At 34.6% G+C, this 20,182-nt stretch overlaps 1 long non-coding RNA gene across 2 annotated transcripts in view; it reads left to right on the top strand.

Moving 5' to 3' along the window:
- The window catches only part of LOC131483779 (uncharacterized), an 85,506-nt gene that overhangs the window by 34,681 nt on the left and 30,643 nt on the right, over positions 1-20,182 (top strand). Inside the window, exon 4 of one of the 2 annotated variants that reach the window (XR_009247921.1) lies at positions 17,116-17,464. The exons of the other annotated variant lie outside the window; for it this stretch is intronic. This is a non-coding gene — a long non-coding RNA (uncharacterized LOC131483779). Of the gene's footprint in view, positions 1-17,115; positions 17,465-20,182 lie in introns of those variants that run through there. 2 annotated transcript variants of the gene reach the window in all.

Here is a 20,182-nt window from a genome sequence, read left to right as displayed (position 1 = left end):
ACAGAGCTTTGTGTGTGAAAAGCTGGCCAGGATTCAGAAGGCAAGGCACTAGACCTGTACAACATATGCGCTTGGAAATATGTCCTCCAGCTAAAGCTAGAATTTCATGGAGAACATGGGTTAGGCAAAGAAAATCAACTGCAAGCAAAACAAAAACAAAAACAAAAAACACAGCAACTAAATATATTGATGATAAAAGAAAGTAAAAAGAAAGAAAGACAATGAAGAAAGGAAAAAAGTAGAGAGTAAAGGAAGACAGGATAGAGGAAGGAAGGAAGAAGAGGAAAATAAGACTCCCCTAGTATTTAGTAGCAGCACACCAATTATTCATGCAAAAAGCCATTCTAGATTGATAGCAAGTAGTGTCTTACAGAAGTAAAGCAAAACTTTTGAAGAAAAAGATCCTTTGCTCAAGTCCTTCAGTAATTTATATGAGTCAAAAAAAAATTTATATGAGTCAAAAAAAGGACCCAAACATAAAACCGTTGTAAAACAACTGCAGAGAAAAGTCACCCGAGTAAAAAAAATTAGAAACTGAATCTTCAATACTCCCAAGAAATTTTGACAATGAAATTATGTTGTGATTATATAACTGCCATGTTTAAAGCATTTATAGAAATAAAGAAGCAATAGAAAATTATCAGAATGACCAGGCTAATCTGCAAAAGAACCACACATGAGAGGTTCACAGGGAAAACGTGCAATGGTGACTGGGATGGTCGGCACCTCTATTCCCACACGGATGTTCACAATGAAAACATATTCACAAGGAAATGTGACTGTTCACATGGAAATGTACGTGGTGCAATGGTGGGAGCCAATGTTGATCATACCCAAGGCTATGCTCCCAGAGTTGAAAAAAAAATTGAAATTTCAACCTCATCTGTAATATGATCACAATTTTGAAATATAGAAAGTACAGAAATTTTATAAACAAGACTCATAAAGCTTTTTTTGCCAATGGTAGCATTTGGTATGGTTCCCATATTTTCCTATGTCAATTTATATATTTCCTATGATAGGACTGATACTTAAATTCATTTTTAAATGTCTGCATCATATAGCATTGAGTACACCTTAAATTACTGAAAAATTTTTTGGACATCAAAAGTCGCATTTTATGCATATAGGTTTTTCTATATATTAAGATATTGTCTCTTGACAGATGCAGATATCCATATAATGATGAGCATTATAACTTAGATTATAAAAATATTTTTCTTCCTTACAATACATCACAAATTTTTTGGAGCCTTCCCAAATTTGTTATGCATCACTAAAATATGTAAAAAATTGTTTCTTCATACTCCTGCTCAGACATAGCATGGCTTTCTTTGGTCTTGTTTTGTTTTGTTTTCTAATTTGATCAGAAGAAAATTTCTTGGGATTAGAGATTTAATTAATATTTCTTTAGAAGAATTGAAGTTTTTACACCACTATAATTAATTGTCTAATCATGCTCATTGCTTAGAAAAACATCTTAAGAACAACAATTTCCATAAAACTAATGGAATGTTGATATAAAAATCATCCAATCTATCCAGACACTGGCAAACTGCCCAACCAATGACATCACATTCTGTGTTATTTGTCTTTTTCCCCCCTGCTAAATGGAAAAAGACATTTTACTTTTTCTCTATTAGTTATATACTTATCATCACTCCCACCAACACATACATACACTTCTGTCACCTGGTCCAGTGATTTGCACTCAATCAATGTTTGTTAAATACAGTCTGCCAATTGAAAATATGAACAAATACATCTCTCCTGCAATGATTGTGCAAAGCACATTGTTGTGAAATATAAGCACTTCTGATACTTGGTAAAGTGAATTTCAAACTATTGTTTGAAATATAAAAAGATGACCTTCAATTTCTGTTTTTTCTCAATTTCTTGGTTTTAATGTAGAATGGAAAGATAGATGTTATGTTTCTATGGAGCTTGCTGAATCTTTAAGTATAGAACTCCTAAAGAGCAAGCTTTCCAAAATCATGGTCCTTAATATGCTCCTTGAAGTGTAAATTAAGCACATAATCAGTATATCTAGGTAATAGTCACATTCAATAAGCTATATTTTCCAGGTTTTTATGTTTACTAAATCCACTTTTTTTCCTTTCAGACAGGATAAGTATAAAAACAAAGATTATGAGAATGCCTTTAGTAGCAACCCCATATTAATGCAAAATCATTTTTCCCATTTCTAAAATAATTGGTTTTTGTGTTTTCAGTGGGAGAGATGCAAATATGATTCAAAAATTAAAGATTTGGGGGAGAAAGAAGAAAAGGATAGAAGGAGAAAAGAAAAATAAGAGGAATCATTATAGCACTTCTTAGATGCATATAATATAAAATGTGTTACCTTTTTAATTTAAGAGACAAGAATACAATTCAAGGTAGAATTGTTAACCTCCAAGTAACTAAATTTATGGCTTAAAGTAATTGAAAATCTGTAAATGACAACCTTTGTTATATTGTATGTAATTTTTAAAAATATATACTTTAAAAGGACAAAATAATGATTTCTTTGTAGTATTAAGTGAATAAATGTATCATTAAAAATGAGCTGTTCCGTTCTTTTTTCATTGCTCTCAGATTTACTATAATTTCCTCATATGAAATCTTTACCTCCCTGAATAACCACTAAGAATTTATTTACAACAATCTAAGTTCTTATCTTTACTCCCAGAATAGATTTTACTCTTTGTATTTCTTCCCAGTCTTCACTGAGGTGTCTTTTATTATGGGACCGATTAATTAAAAATATTTGGTCAGGGTCATATATTTAATTCTATTGACTTTCAACTACTTAAAGATACATTGGCTCAAGACTTGTATGTATGTGTAAGAAAATGTTGACAACTTTATATCAAACTGCTTCACACATCCTACAAGATAATCAAAAAACAGAGAACACTAAAATTCAATTTACATGTAACTGGGGAAACCAATACTTGAAAATAGCAGACGCAAGTGTGGAGCCCATTTATGAAGAGCAGCAAATTTTAAGAAGTCTACAAAAGAGAAGGTTGTATAAAGGAACCCCTAAGAGTGGTGAAATGTAAATAAAACTACCCCCAGAGGCAGTATCCTGCCCTAGGTAAGGACGCTGAGAATGGATCTGATCTGGTGCATCAAAAAGAAAGGGTGTGAAAAGTACACAACTCCAGAGGAAACAATATACAGAAGCACATCCAGAAACAAGGAGGAAAAAGAGAGGGGTTTGGTGGTGAAAAGGGAGAAGTAATCATGCTGTTCAAGTTCATAAACCTTTGAAAACAAGACAGTATCACTGAATCACAAGCAGAAGGCACAATGACCAGCCCCCCACCCACCAGCACACACACACACACACACACACACACAAGTACCATTTATCAAAGAGCTGAACTTCACTGCAACTCCAAAATGGAAGGCTCTTAAAGAAAATAAATTCACCATCCCAACTCCTCACCTCACTCTACCCAATACCCAACTGCTGGCATAAAAAAGCCTGCAAAACTTTTTATGAACAATAAAAAACAATTTATATTCATGCAAAACTACTGTAAGAATTTAAAAAGTGCCAGCCAATAATTTTACATATGAAAAAATAGAACTTCCTGCTGGCAGGGGACAGGGATGGAGAGGACCTGTCAAAGAGAGGTAAATGACACATCCTTTCTGCCTTTAATGAATAAAATTAAATATGAAACTAGATATATGAAAGAAACTCACCTAATTTGATATAAAAACTCCTGACTGTAGGGGCACCTGGGTGGCTCAGTCGGTTGAACGTCTGACTTCGGCTCAGGTTATGATCTCATAGTTCGTGAGTTCAAGCCCTGTGTCGGACTCTGTGCTGACAGCTCAGAGCCTGGAGCCTGCTTTGGATTCTGTGTCTCCCTCTCTCTGCCCCTTCCCCACTCATGCTCTGTCTCTCTATCTCTCAAAAATGAATAAACGTTAAAAAAAATTAAAAAAAAAAAACAACAACTGACTGTAATGTACAAGTAAAAAAAAAAAGATATAAGAACAAACTGAACAAAAGAAAAACAACCGAAAAAAAAGAAAATCATCTCAGAGATATTACAAGGTACCAATGAAAGAATAGGAAAAAACCTTTCAGCAACTCTAGGACACACACACACACGAGAGAGAGAGAGAGAGAGAGAGAGAGAGAGAGAGAGAGATTGTTCACACTGGGAAATGCAAACTTCAAAAGCTAATAGGGTGTTTTGGTCTATTTAATAGTAAAAGTTTAATAGCATGATAACCAAAGTCCCAGATCTGGTTGACTCATAATGCTAAATATGGGCTCCAACCTGGGACTTTCTCTCATTTAGCAAAGGCTTTATTAGAGAGATGCCTACACTTAGTCTAATGTGTGATCTGTCTTGTGAGAGACTGAATTGAAAGCATTTGAAAATAGTAGTTGGAAGTAAAAGGAAGAGATAACATGCCCTTTACCTGAAAGTTATTCTCAGGGTGCCTGGGTGGTTCAGTCTGTTCATGATTTCACAGTTTGTGGGCTCGAGCCCTGCGTTGGGCCCTGTGCTGACAGCTCAGAGCCTGGAGCCTGCTTCGGATTCTGTGTCTTCTCTCTCTGCCTCTCCCCTGTTTATGCTCTGTCTCTCAAAAGTAAATAAATGTTAAAGATATTTTTTTAAAAGTTATTCTCAAGTATGGGGGCTAATTCTGACCTTTTCTAGAAGGAATATATATGCATGAGGTGTCCCAAAAAATTAAGCTGCTGAATTAAAATTAAACTTAGTCTTAAAGGAGCCTTAGAGTAGTTACATAACATAGGAAGACAGAGAAACTAAGGAAATGCATTCTAAGCAGATGTTTCAGGATGGATGGATGCACAGACTAAAGCAAAGAATGGTTTGGGGGCACCCAGGTGGCTCAGTCAGTTAAGTGTCTGACTCTTGATCTCGGCTCAATTCATGTGGTTTAGGAGTTCGAGCCCCACATCGAGCTTTGCTCTGATAAGGTGGACCCTGCTTGGATTTTCTCTCTCCCTCTTTCTCTGCCCCTCCCCCAATAGTGCTTGCTCTCTCTGTCTCTCTCAGAATACATAAATAAACTTTTTTAAAAAAGAGAAGAATTTTTTTTCAGGCAAATGTGTAGCTAGAGTTTAAGATAACATGGATAGGAAAAAAAAGATAACATGTATAGGTCAGGGGAAAGGAATGACAGGAAATAAAGTTGAAAAGGTTTTGATAGGGTACATTTATGAAGGGTCTTAAAAATCATGGTAAAGATTTGAGAATTCACTTATGCTGCAAGATGACCTTGAAGGATTAGAAAATAGCTTTTTTGGGGGGTGTCTGGGTAGCTTAGTTGGTTGAGTGTCCGATTTTGGCTCAGGTCATAATCTCATGGTTCATGAGTTCCAGCCCTGTGTCGGGCTCTGTGCTGACAGCTCAGAGACTGGAATCTGCTCTAGATTCTGTGTCTCCCCCTCTCTCTTTCCCTCCCCCACTCATGCTCTCTCTCTCTCTCTCTTAAAAATAAACAGTAAAAAAATTAAAAAAAGAAAATAGGGTTTTTCTTAAAGAAAAGTAGGAACAATAGAGCAAGGACAGACACTATTTTGTTACTCAATATTATACATGAGATAAAAGGAGGCTGTACTAGGGACAATATGATAGAGGTGGAGATGCATCCTAAATATGTTCCCCTGGATCTGGATGAAAGTTAGTAGACAGCAATGCTTTTAGCTTGTGGGGAAATAAAGTAGGAAAATAAAAATAGGGGGCTCCTGGGTGGCTCAGTTGGTTAAGAGGTTAAACTCTCGATTTTGACTCAGGTCATGATCTCTCGATTGGTGAGACTGAGCGCTGCGTTGGGCTCTTCACTGACAGCAAGAGCCTGCTTGGGATTTCTCTCTCCCTCCCTCTCTCTGCCCTTCCCCCATTTGCATTCTCTCTCTGTCTCTCTCTCTCTGTCTCTCTCTCTCTTTCTCTCTCTCTCTCCAAATAAATAAATAAATAAATAAATAAACTTAAAAAGAATAGAAGTATCTAGTAAGAAGTTGGAAAATAGACCACAAGTTCAAAAGAGAGAGATAGGACTGAAGATTTGAGAGGCATAAAAATAGTAGTTACTATGTATGGATTGCCTTCTGTGAGTCAGATAGTTGTCATGCATTATTTCATGTAATCCTCAAAATCTTCAAAGCAGAAAGTTTGCCCTTTTAAAACTGAGACTCGATCTGAAAGGGATTAAAAACTTGCCCAAAGTCACACAATTAGTAAGCCACAAATTTAGTAAGCAGCTTAACCAAGGTTGCATATTTGGAATGTTTCAAACTTATGCTTCTTTTGAATATACTTTGTGTCTGTATTTTACTGATAATTGAAACAGTGGAAGCAGATAGCCATATCTTATTAAAGACAATATCCAAATTACATTCAAGTACAGATACATAGCAATATTTTTCCTTATCCACCACAGCTAAGTATCATGGACATCATGTGTTAATACATACAGAAACATAGACACACAAACCTATGATTTAGGTTTATGATTTCGGTATGTTTTTGTAAAATTTCTTTTAACTTTTTATCTTTTGTCATCACTTAAATCATTCAGATACTTTTGCTGTGGGTGAAATTTGAACTATGATAGTACCATTTTAGTTTGCCTCTATAAATTAAGCTATTGAAAGGTATTAATATCAAATTATTTATAAATGAATGCAGCAAAGGCTGCTACTAGTTTACCAAAACCTCATTTTTTTTCTTCTTCAGCATACACCTATTCTACATTTCCCAACCTCCCTTGATTTATATAGACCCATATGACTGCCTTCTAGAAAGTGTTACAATAAATGATGGTTTCTATTTCAAGACAAAGCTTAGTAAGTATTTTCCTTCCCAGACTGTCTCTCTTTATTCTAGCTGGATTCCTGCTAGACCTGGAGGATGAGAGAGTCAAATGATTTAAAAGACTTGGACTTTTGACTCACACCATAAAGGAGAGCTACATACTAATCAGGAAAACCACACGGGACTGTTACACAACTAAGAAATAAATGTCTACCATGTTTGGGATATTTATCATGTTGGGGTATTTATTATTATGACCTAGCCATCATAAAAAATTGGCATATAGATAAGTATCATTATTTTAAAGGGTTCAGATTTTCATGCTCCTAATTTGTAGTAAAATTAGAAACTTACAAACAATTTAAAATCTATAATTTTGATTTTAGTCTCAACTGATTGCCAATTTACACATGAAAGAGGCATGATTGCCAAGTTAGTTTATAGTGAATATTGTAAAAGTACTACAACAACTGTGCTGACAGGATAAAACTGTCAAAAACCTTTGTCTCTAATATCCCTATATGTGTAAGATGATCCTTACACTATGATTATAATTAACACATGGCTTTCTTTTATTTCTATTGTACCATCTACATAGCACAACATAAACGAAAGCAATTTTGCTCATCGTTACTAAGCTTTGAGAACTAGATGTGGTATTCCAGTTACTCATTTATGAAACTACGTAGAAAGTAAAATTTGTTGTGAGGAAATTGTGAAAGGACAAGAGAAATCTTCATAACTGGATCTTGGCATAACAAAGAAGTCCTTGAAACACTCAGACTTGAAATAAACTACTGTAATTTTCTCAGGAGCTTTTTGGTCCCAATTAAGCTTGTCTATTGTGACTGAATTTTAATTAGTATGGATGTTTGTACTTCAGAAATTCGGAGTTTGAATTAAACTTCATAAATTTGTGAAACAAAAAGAAAAAAAGAGTAATTCAAAAAGCTTAGGATTTTAATGAGGGCATTTGAAAATGCTGGCATTCTTCCTCTCATAGCTGCTGTGTCATATGCCAAGATGCTTCTATAAAACTGGTTTGAAGATCCAGACTGAATTAACTATTCAGTTGAGTCAAATGTTCAAAAATGTTCAAACACCACCAAAGGCACTGTTTGAGAAATTAATACGTTAGTGGAATTATTTGGTTTTTAAATTTTAAGCAAATGATCAAGTAGCTCCATAGGGATGCAGACTTGAAGTGTTTTTCAAATTGTATTTTTGATTTCTGAACAATTCAAATTTTTGGAGGATTTTTCTGAGAAGCTAATGTCTATTGCACTTTGGTTACTTAAGATTACCAAACTGGAAATGTGAGACAGTTTCAACAGTAACTGTCTTTGTTTTATTTGTTTGTTGGCTTAAAATAAATAAATAAAAATAAGAGACTACTTTATTGAGGTATGACTGACAATCAAAAAACCGTACATATTTAATGTAAACAACTTGATGTGTTTGGAGAGGTGTATATATTTGAATTTGCCTTTTCATTTGTCTTTTTTTTTTTTTTAATTTTTTTTTCAACATTTTTTATTTATTTTTGGGACAGAGAGAGACAGAGCATGAACGGGGGAGGGGCAGAGAGAGAGGGAGACACAGAATCGGAAACAGGCTCCAGGCTCCGAGCCATCAGCCCAGAGCCCGACGCGGGGCTCGAACTCACGGACCGTGAGATCGTGACCTGAGCTGAAGTCGGACGCTTAACCGACTGCGCCACCCAGGCGCCCCTTCATTTGTCTTTTTAAAAGATTGCTTAGGAAATGGTAATGTGGCAAAATCACCTTTTACCACCCATGACAACTTTGAGCATGTGACTCTGACAGGACATAACTGAGATGCCTTAAAACCAACGTTTTTCAAACTTATGTGTGTACCACAGTCATCTGGAGAGCTGGATAAGATACCATGTGCTAGGTCTAAACCCTGAGTTTCTAATCCAGTATTTCTAGGATCGGTACCAAGTATTTGCATTTCTAATCGGTCCCCAGGTGAAGTGCTGTGTCTGGTCCAGAGTTCTGTCTGAAAACCACTGGCTGAAGCATTGAAGCCTACTTATTAACACTGGAACTGTCCATATATGACGGCATTTTAAAAAATTAAATATGTGTTTAAAACCTATATTTTGTTACAGATAACCCTTGAACAATGTGAGGGCTAGGGGTGCTGACCCTCCACATAGTTAAAATGTGGGTATAACTTTTGACTCTCCCAAAACTTAACTGGTAATAGCCTACTGTTGACCAGAAGCCTTTCTGACAACACACTTAGTTAACACATATTTTGTATAATATGAGTTATATACTATATTTTTACAATAATGTAAGCTAGAGAAAATGAATTGTTATTCAAATCATAAGGAAGGAAAAATACCTTTACGGTACCATAGTGTATTTGTTAAAAAACATCTGTGCATAAGTGGACCCATGCTGTTCATGCCTGTGTTGTTCACAGGTGAATTGTATATCAAAATTAGGCTCCTTATTTCTACCAGGCATATGTCGGCTTTAATTATAAAAAATATATCCTTCCTATATATATTTATACAAAAGTGACACATTTTGGAAGGGAGTTTCAAAGGAAAGGGAATTTATATATACATAAAAGATATACAAATAATTATATATACAAAAAGATATACAAATACAAATACAAAAGATACACACACACACACATATTTATTGTAACTTTATTGTAAATATAAACATTGTAGCTTATACATATTTGTATTGATTCCTAATCATTTTTGTCATGGTAAAAAAAGTGCTCTGTAATATTTCAATATTTTCAATTTCATTGAGATTTGTTTTATGGTCCAGTTTGTGAATTATCTTGGTGAAACATCATGTTCAATTTACAAACTTTATAAATAATAGTTTTGGGTATAGTGTTTTGAACATGAAAATTAAGTCAAAATGATGGATAGTGTCATTCAGATAGCATCCTTCTTAGGTTTTGTATTTTATTTCAATTTCCCAGGGATGAATGGTAAAATCCAGAGATGAATGATAAATACGATTGCGGGTTTGGCTCTTTTTCTTTGTAGTACTGTCTGATTTTGCTTCATGTATATTGAGGCTCTCTAATTGGGCACATATGCGTTCATGATTTTTATGTCTTCCTGTTCAAATGGCTCATTTATCATTATGAAATGTTACTATTTCTACCTTGTGGCGAAACCTATTGTTTCTTAAATTAAAAAGAGCCACAAAAATCTTCCTTTGATTAAGATTTCATGGTGTATTTTCCTTTCTTTTACTTTCAACCTATCTGTGAGTGTGTGTGTGTGTGTGTGTGTGCTGTGTTTCCTGTAGTTGGCATACAATTGTACTCTTTTTTAAATCTCCTTTAAGTATGATAATTACTTCCCTTTACTGGATTATGTAGTTCATTTGTAAATGTAAATAGTGATATATTTGTGTTTACATACACCATTTTTATATTTATTTTCAGATTGTTTTAGGTGTTTTTTTAAAAGTGCATTTTCTCTTTTCCATCTTTTACTTTTCAGCTTAACTTTTTTTTTTTTTTAAGATGGGGGAACACATGCTATCCCTATCAAAATCCTAATGGCATTTTTTCACAGAAATAGAAAAAAAATTTTAAATTATTATAGAACCATTATTATACAAAGAAGAACAAAGCTGCAGGCATCATACTTCCTGATTTCAAAATATATTCCAAAGCTATAGTTATCATGACACTATGGTACCTGCAGACATTTAGATCAATAGAACACAATAGAGAGCCCATAAATAAAGCCACACATAAACAGTCAACTGATCTTCAACAAGGGGGCCAAGAATATACAATGCAGAAATGATAGTGCCTTTAACAAATTGTGTTGGGAAAACTGAATACCTACTTGCAAAAGAATGAAATGGGACCTTTATCTTACCTACTACACAAAAATCAAGTAAAAAATGATATAGAACCTAAATAAAGACCTGAAACTATAAAATTCCTGGAAGGGAACATAGGGTAAAACTTCTTCATTTTAGTATTGGCAATGATTTTTTGGACATGGCATCAAAAGCACGGGCAAGAAAAGCAAAAATATACAGGCGAGACTACCTCAAATCAAAAATCTTCTGTACAGCAAAGGAAATAATCAACAGAATGAAAAGACAGTAAATGGAATGGGAGAAAACATTTTCAAACCATAAATCTGATAAGAGGTTAATATCCAAAATACATAAGAAACTCCTATAACTCAATAGCAAAAAAGCAAATAACCCAATAAAAAATGGGTAAGGCCTTGAATAGACATTTTTTTCCAAAGAAGACATACAAATAGGGAACAGGTACATGAAAAAGTGCTCAACATCACTAATCATCAGGAAAATATAAATCAAAACCACAATGATATATTACCTCATACCTTAGGTAACTATTATCAAAAAGACAAAAGATAGCAAGTACTGTCAAGGATGTGGAGAAAAAAAACAACTCTTGTATATTGTTGCCAGGAATGTAAAACTGGCATAGTCACTATGAGAAGCAGGATGGATATTCCTTTAAAAATTAAAAATAGAAGTACCATATTGGGGCACTGGGCGGGTCAGTGGGTCAAGCATCTGACTCTTGATTTTGGCTCAGGTCACTATCTCACAGTTCATGGGATCAAGCACTGTGTTTGCTCTGGGATTAAAGCATGGAGCCAGCTTGGATTCTCTCTCTCCCTCTCTCTCTGTCCCTCGCCCCATGCGCATGTGCACATCCTTACTCTCTCAGAAATAAACATTTTTTAAAAATTGAAAATGAACTACCATGTGACCCAACAACTCACTTCTTGGTTCTCAAGGATATGGAAAAATTTTACCTGCTTTTTAAAGATATCACTTGCTTCCACCATTTTTAAATTTTTTTCATTATAATTATTATACTTTTAGTGTTTGCTTTAAATGTTGTAATATGCATCATTGCATTTTGAATGAATGTTAAATTTAAAACCACTACTTCTTCAATTTTTAGCCCCATTGTCTCTGTAAAGATTCCTGATACTTACTATAGCACTAGAAACTTTCTCATAATCCCTGATATTTTTCTATAACTCATGAAAATTCTAGCATTTTATGACTTGTTTTTCCCTTTGAGTTTCCATTTGAATAGTTTCTATTGCTAAATTGTTCATGTTCACTGTTTTTTTTTTCTTCAGTATCCAATCTCCTAATAAACACATCCAATAAAATTTTCATTTCATTTCCCTGTACATTTGACTTACAGACTTCTTCATTTGGCTCTTTGTATCACTTTTATTTTTCCCCTATGAGTCCTCATCTTTATTTTTTAGTACCATCTGCTACTATTAAGTCCTTAAATACATTTATGATAGTTTTTTCAAGCCCTTTACTATTTCTATAATCAAATGCTCTACCTCTGAACTGTAGCACCAAGTTCTTTGTTATTTCTAATACCTGGATTTGAACTATGTTGTCTTTCTTTAAAAAGTTTACTTTTGTTCTAAAAAGGAGTTAATCTATGGCAGCTTTTCTTGACCATTTTGAGGCTTCAAATTAGTCTTTGTTTTGGGGGTCAGGTTTAGAGAAGTCCTTACCATGTGATGTGGTCGTTGGTTTTAAGATGTGACCAGTCTCTTGTCTCAAAAGAATGTTGAGTTATTATCGAAGTCTCTCTTACATGGATCACAGTGTCAAAGTGTGCAGCTCCATGTGCCTGCTTCATTCTGTAGCAGCTGCTTTCTGTTTGGCCTTGCAAAGTTTCACCCTGAAAATAAGGAAAGCAGTGCTTGCTCAAAGATCCTTGGGGAACCCCAGTCTCATACAGTTCCCTCCTTCTGATGCATTGTCTGTAAGTGCCACCTGCCAACAGTATCCTTGAACTCCACTGTCTGTCTTCTCCTTTCAGTAGAACCTCTGTGTTCTCCTTAGGCTTCACCATCCTGAGACAAGTTTGAGAATTGATCTCTATGTAGAAATTATCTGTGGGGTAGGTGTGGGGCTTATCTCATATATTTCCTTCTTTTATTTATTTATTTTGCAAACCTAAGTTATTTTAAATGCAAAATAAGTATTTATTGAATTGATATTTTTACTAAAGCTTCAAACATATATAACACTATATCTTGATATTTTAACCCTAAGTGGAAAATAAAAATATTTGAAGTGGTTTGGATAGATACACAGAAGACAACAAGATAAAAATAAATGAGAAGCCAGAGGTTCATAAAATTGCAATAGGAAAAGAAAGTTGAAACATGCTTCACTGATTTCTTTCTGGCTCTATTTATATTTTAAAGCAGTGCTTAAGGTTAATGTGAACTTTCTGTTCATTTGTGGCTTCAGTCTGGGGAAAAAATGCGAAATTTACTTAGGAAAGAGACTTCACAGATGTTATTTGATAGGTAACTAATGTACATGAACACAATGTATTTGTTGGTTTGCCACACCTTCAGTATGAAAATTCTCCCTAATTTGTAGCATTGGCTACTTCCTTTGATTTTCATCAGTCAAATAAACCAAGTATTGGATTTTCATTCCATTAAATTTACCTTAGATCAGAATGACTTTTTAATACTTAAGTTGCCCAGTAGTTATTCCTTCCCATCATGAATAATTGATTATTTTTTTATTAATGTTAGTCATTGTCTCAGAATTCCCTGCACACATGCTGAGAAATATTTATTAACCTTAGAAGAATTTGTTGCTTCTGAAGAAATTTTGTTGCAGAAATCTCCTAATTGGGAAAAAAGAAAATATGGCCCTATTAGACTCCAACAAAATGATTCTGTTTTGCATTTTGTGTTATTTTTCTTTGTGAAATCAGTATTTATTTTGTCATGGAGTAACCATTTTAATAGTAAAGGATATTGATCAACACATGTTTACTACAATGGAGAAAGGCTACCTATAAAGGATCAGTTACCCATAAGAAATGCCATAAAATCTTAAAGTAATTTTTTTTCAATAATGTGTGCACTTGAGAGAAAATGGAAGAGAGCAACATCATCACTAGTACGGATGCAGCTGTACATTGTGTAGAAGGCGGATAATAGGACAGCACTTTTTACTTGGATCTATCTACAATTTGGAGTCCAATCAATTATATTTACATCAATAAGCCCTATTCTAACTCTAGCCAGGATAAGTCATCCAAGAAAAAAAAATATGTTTAATATGACATGATTTCAATCAAAATCTTGCAAATAGTATGCATGGTTAAGTAGTAAGCCACACTTTACTAAGTTTCATCCTGTTTAAAGAATGCTATGTTGAAGTTTACAAAATTTAATATAATTTCATAATAAAGGCCTACTGACATGACATTTGGGAAGTAATAAACTATTTACTATATAATATACTCCATTAAGATTCATCAGAAAATCTAGATCTACACCAGTAAAATGGAGTGTTCTAAAGTGATGTAATGCCCAAAATTACAGGGTGTAAACAGGCATTTTATGTCATAGAAAAGAACTTTCTCTGCAATATACAGATGATTTACCAGAAATGTTTTATTGGAAGTAAAATAATTTATCTGGTTCTCACATTTTTAAAAATTCTACCATGAATCTAGTGGTTAATTCCTTACAGTGGTCAAAATGCTATGTTCTGACACATATCAAGGTCTTTGCAAATATGATCACATTGTTTGGAATCCTTTGACTTCTCTCTGCTCTAATATTCCATATATTCCTACAGAAGTGTGTACAAACAACTGTTTCAGTCTTCAGAGATCCTCTCAGAAAAATTGCCTCCAATGCCAGTGTTATCTCTAGTCATTCTTATAAAAGAATGCTTCTATAATATCTTTTTCATATCTTGATCACAGTATTTTAGTATATTCAATGCTTTCTCTCTCCCCGCCAAACTGAATTGTAATTCCTCTTTGTATCCCAATGTCTACCTGCCTAACAGAGTGCCTAGCACATAATAGGAACTCCCACACACATATATTGCTAAAAACTAGAAATTATAGATTAACTTCCATCTACAAGTACTTTACTTTTGTTTCTTTTCATCTTTGGAGCAGTGACGGTTTTACACATTGAAAGCATATCATCACTGCATCCGTTCTGTATTCCACAATGATATATAATAATAATAGCTAACATTTATCAACTGCATGCTCTGTGACAGGGACTGTGGTTAGCGCTTCACATGGATTAATCCATTTGATTATCACACACACAAGAAATTTGTGAAGTAGGAAAATGTATTATACCAATTTTGTAAAAGAAAATCAGAGTTTCAGAGCATTAAGTAACTTGGCCAATGTCAAAAGCTAAATGATTGCATGATAAAATTCCTAAGCTAATTCTTTCTGAATTGGTGACCTGACCTATTTCTCAACCACTACAGCCCAATACTACTATTCTCTTCCCTGTCTCCCTCCTTTCCTTCTTATTTTTCTCTTAGTTACTCTCTCTGTTTTTCTCTGTTTCTCATCCCTGACTTGTACTAAACACTGAATGAATTAAACTACTGATCAAATAGATCTTAAGAATAAGTCTTTTCTTTGAGAACATGCAAATCTTTGAAGCAAAGAACAACACACATGTTTAACAATAGCTGTCTAGGAATGAGAAAAATAAAATAACCAATGTAGCTTTAGTCTTGTGTGGATAAAAGCAATGTATAATATTTCAATAATCTGGAGTTCACTTACCTGCCAACTCCAAATACAGCTGGACACAGCTAATGAGTGGCAAATAATACATTTAAGAAATGCTCCTGTCTACTTGAAAAGATGTCATAAAATCCAAGGACTAAAACTCTTATACTTTACTTATATTTCCTCAGCTTGAAAAGAAAGAACATGCCAGGTTTTAGTCATTACACAAACACACATGGCAATTTGCCTGAATAACTGGCAAGTTTAAACCTGTCTGATGACGTTGGAGCTACGTATCTATCTTAGTTTTATCTCCGTCTTTGTTGTTGGCTAGAATACTTTCTCCTTTCATATTACATTATGATTAGTTATTAGATTTTTGTAGTATGAATAAAGTCAATAGTGATATGTGTGGAATCTTCACCAATGAAACATGCTTTGAAACATAAACCCTTATAATGGGGTTTAAAAAAAAAATAAATGTTTATTTATTTATTTTGAGAGACAAATATATATAGAGAGAGAGACCAGGGGAGGGGCAGAATGGGAGGAAGAGAGAGAATCCCTAGCAGGCTCCACACTGTCAGTGCAGAGCCCAATGTGGGGCTCACTCTCATTAACCATGAGTTCATGATCTGAGCCGAAATCAAGAGTCAGACGCTTAACCAACTGAGACACCCAGGCGTCCCAATAGTTGGGTTTTATTTTTTTTTTTCAACGTTTTTTATTTATTTTTGGGACAGAGAGAGACAGAGCATGAACGGGGGAGGGTCAGAGAGAGAGGGAGACACAGAATCGGAAACAGGCTCCAGGCTCCGAGCCATCAGCCCAGAGCCTGACGTGGGGCTCGAACTCACAGACCGCGAGATCGTGACCTGGCTGAAGTCGGACGCTTAACCGACTGCGCCACCCAGGCGCCCCAATAGTTGGGTTTTAAAAACCACTCTAGACACAAATTTACATGGATCAAATTTTCTTTTTTTTTTTAAATTTTTTTTCAACGTTTTTTATTTATTTTTGGGACAGAGAGAGAGACAGAGCATGAACGGGGGAGGGGCAGAGAGAGAGGGAGACACAGAATCGGAAACAGGCTCCAGGCTCCGAGCCATCAGCCCAGAGCCTGACGCGGGGCTCGAACTCACGGACCGCGAGATCGTGACCTGGCTGAAGTCAGACGCTTAACCGACTGCGCCACCCAGGCGCCCCGACATGGATCAAATTTTCAACAGAACAAGCTTATTTAGAATATTGAGGAGAAATTTATTGAAATGATCACCTGAATTTATTGCTCTTATTTCCCACAAAATCCAGTTATATTTTAATATTCCCATATCATATATCTTTATATAAAATATTAATAACAAAATATTTTAATAAAATGTTAAAACATGTCATTTGAAATGTAATTCAAACAGAATTTGATAACGTATCGTTTATTTGTCTCTGTAAATAGGAGCATTTAGTATGATCAATTTTACTGTTTCAGTTAACAAATAAGCTGTCTGCAAATTTCAGAGCTCTGCAGATAAAAGATGGATAGGTAAATAGAAGTAATACCTGATTCTCAAAAAGCATAGTATGAGAGTAGCCCAGCAATTAGTTATTTAGGAGAACTAATGCATGCTATGAGGTTAGCAATTTTGAGTCATAGCAATGGAGTATTGTTACTAGACTGAGTCCAAAGAGCCCACCAGAGAATTTTTCTAAAAGATGTTTTTTGTTCTAGTATCTCCCCCACAGGTGTTCCTGCCCAGAAAATCCAGACCACAAGAAACCGCAAGAAACCAGATCAAACCAGATAGGCCCAAGATGGCAGACAAAATAGGCCAAAGTTCACATTATTCCTTCATTATACGATGTTAGCATACTAAAATCTCCTTCCTAAGAGTGTCATGACAGGAAACCCCTGACCAAATAAGCAATAAAAAAGGATGCGGCCTAAGTTCCTGGAAATTTCTGCCCCTTGCCCAGAATCTGGCTGACATCAACCATCTTGTGTTTGTCCCGTCATATCATCTATGCCCCCAACACATCTATGGAGAAGGGGGTGCCTTTACAGCATGAATTCCCTTATTCTATTCTCTGGCCCATTGAATAAATTACCTGCTTCCATCAAATACAAATGTTTTGTTATTTGGCTATTTGGTGAACAGTACTGAGTAGGGAAAGAACCTATCTGTTTGGTAATAGTAACTTTGAACTATTTGAAAGTGTAGTCTTCTTAAGGAGTAGCAACTATATTTAGATTTGGACTGCAGATCTGTTTCAGTGAAGCCAGAAAATGGGTGGAAGTGTGGTTTTGGAAGCAGGTGGCATGGAGAGTGTGAGACAGGTGAGGGAAGGCAAATGTCTTTGACTTACTTTTGCTAGCAAAATTTTCCCAATGAAACATTTTCAGTCTGTCTGTTTCCTCAACAGGGAACAGGAAATTAAAATAATGCAAATAATTCCATTACCCAAAGCATACATTTTACAATAGTTTGAAAAAATGTAACCGCTATATTTAAAGAGACATAAACTACTTTTTTTTCTCTCTCTTTTAGGGAGGTGATAACCAGTGCTGTGACTGAGCCAGCCCTCGTGGTTCTTACAGTTGCAAGATGACCTCAGAAATAACTTTGAAAGTTTGGGAAAAAAATGTTTATTATTTACAAGTCTTAGGTCCACACAGTGAAGTTATGGAGAAGGGGGAAAGGAAGGGACAGGGAGAGAGGGAGGAGGAGGAGGAGTAAGGAGAAAGGGAGAAGGAGACAGAGGAAGAGGAAGAGAGATTAAGAGTAATTGAGAAAGAGAGATTGAGCACATGTGGGCCTGGGTTCTACTTTATTGGGCTCAAGATGGGGGTATAGGGTTCCCCCAGGCTGAATCTTAATTGAAGAATTTACAATGTAAGAGTGAGAATTTAAAGAACAGAAAGGAAAAAAAAAAGTGCCCCAAATAGTCAGTTGTCTAAGGAGTCTAGTTGTGTGGCTGACAATTAGTTTATACAAGAGCCATCTTTGAAGTTGTTGCTTCAGCAATCAATATTTAAGTCAGGCACTTGCATTACAAAAAAAAAGAAAAACCAACCTGTCAGCGCTTACACTATAGGGGGCAACTTTTCTGAACTACTTTTTATATTGAAGACAGTATTTCCAAACTGGTTTTTAATATTCGTTTTTAAAATCTTGTCCTCCACGGGATTATAAACTCCTTGATTATATTCGGTCATATTATTATATTTTTTAAAAAAGGCTTAAGATGATACATTATAGATAGCCAACACATATTTTTTGTAATGAAGACATTTTTAACAATAAGGCAGATTTGTTAATATTAGTGAAGTAATGAGGTGGGTTTATTGCTTTTGTTTTTATATCTTCTAATAGACTGTTCGATGGTACATGGATATTTTCTCTTGATGTGTAAAAGGGCATTTGTCTTAGTGACAGTTTTGTTGCATCTTGTATTTACTTAACATAAATCAATACAAATTATAAAAAACAAACAACCAAAAAACACAGAAATCTGTATCCAGATTTTGGTATTTTGAGATGAGAAAAATATTGCAATGAGTTACATAATTAGTCCGTTACAAAACTTTTCTTGTGAGCAAATAGCAATCCATCTCAGTGAAATGTGCCAAGTGAGACCATTCCAGCAATAACCATTAAGACTCAGAACAGAGAAGCTAAAGTACACCAAACAGAAAGAGAGATTGACTCATTAAAACTAAATTCTCCTTCCCCCATAGGATACCCTTGAACACTCTCCTTAATATGGAGAATTTCGGCTGACATTTGCAAGAACCATTTATAACTCAGATCCTGGATGAACTGCAGAAAATGATGGGTGCTACACACACAACAGGCTTTATTCTGATTTTTCAGGAAAGATGTTTTTCACATAAACATCCTTAACAGAATTTGCGATGACATCTTAGTATGAATTGCTTTAGAATTTTGAAAACCATTATTGTTTTTGTAAATCACTCCTAATTTGCATCTTTATTTGACAGATATCTTGATTAAAACAGATTTTAGGAATTGCACCTGGTTAGCCAGTACTACGGATATTTTATATTTTTAACGTTGAAAATTCATAATAATATCTTTTGAAAACATATATAAGACCAAAGGGGTATTTGACACATAAGAAATTGTATTAGGTGAAGCCAACTTATTCATTTAGGTCAATTACTTGGTGATGTTGTTGCAGCCTATTTCATACAATTTGAATTATTTTTCTTAGAAACAATTCTAAATTATTTATCTCTTATATGTTGCCTGCTAATTAAAGGAGTCACTGAGCTCAAATTAAAACTTCTTTTTGGGAGGCATTGCTATTTTTTCAAGGTTTACTAAGCAATTCTTTAATATATACTGATAGAAGCTATTCAACTTGTCAACGAAAATCTTTATATAACGGTTACAGATCTGTTTTGAAGTATTCCAAAGTAAACATAAGGAGATGTTCATAAAGATTGTTCTTTAATACTTTTTTATATAAGTAGAAAATATCTTCCAAAAATAACAATTACTGTTATGGAGTCTATGTAAGTCATTATTTAATAAAGTACTATATACCAACTAAAATTATAGGTCCAGTTAATTTTTTTTATTCTAAGAGGATTATTAACATTGAATTCTTTATATCATACTTTATTCCTTTGTGTAATATAATTTTATTCCATTTACAAACCATGATACAAGTTAACATTAGTTTGGCATATTTATACCGATTTATTCCCAAAACATCCTTCCATTTTAGGCAAGGTAAATAATTTATAATCAAAACTGATGCTCATTTGAATG

The sequence above is a fragment of the Neofelis nebulosa genome, chromosome 1 (genome assembly GCF_028018385.1).
Source record: "Neofelis nebulosa isolate mNeoNeb1 chromosome 1, mNeoNeb1.pri, whole genome shotgun sequence".
NCBI classification, from domain to species: domain Eukaryota; kingdom Metazoa; phylum Chordata; class Mammalia; order Carnivora; family Felidae; genus Neofelis; species Neofelis nebulosa.
This window is presented reverse-complemented; position numbering and strand designations above follow the sequence as displayed.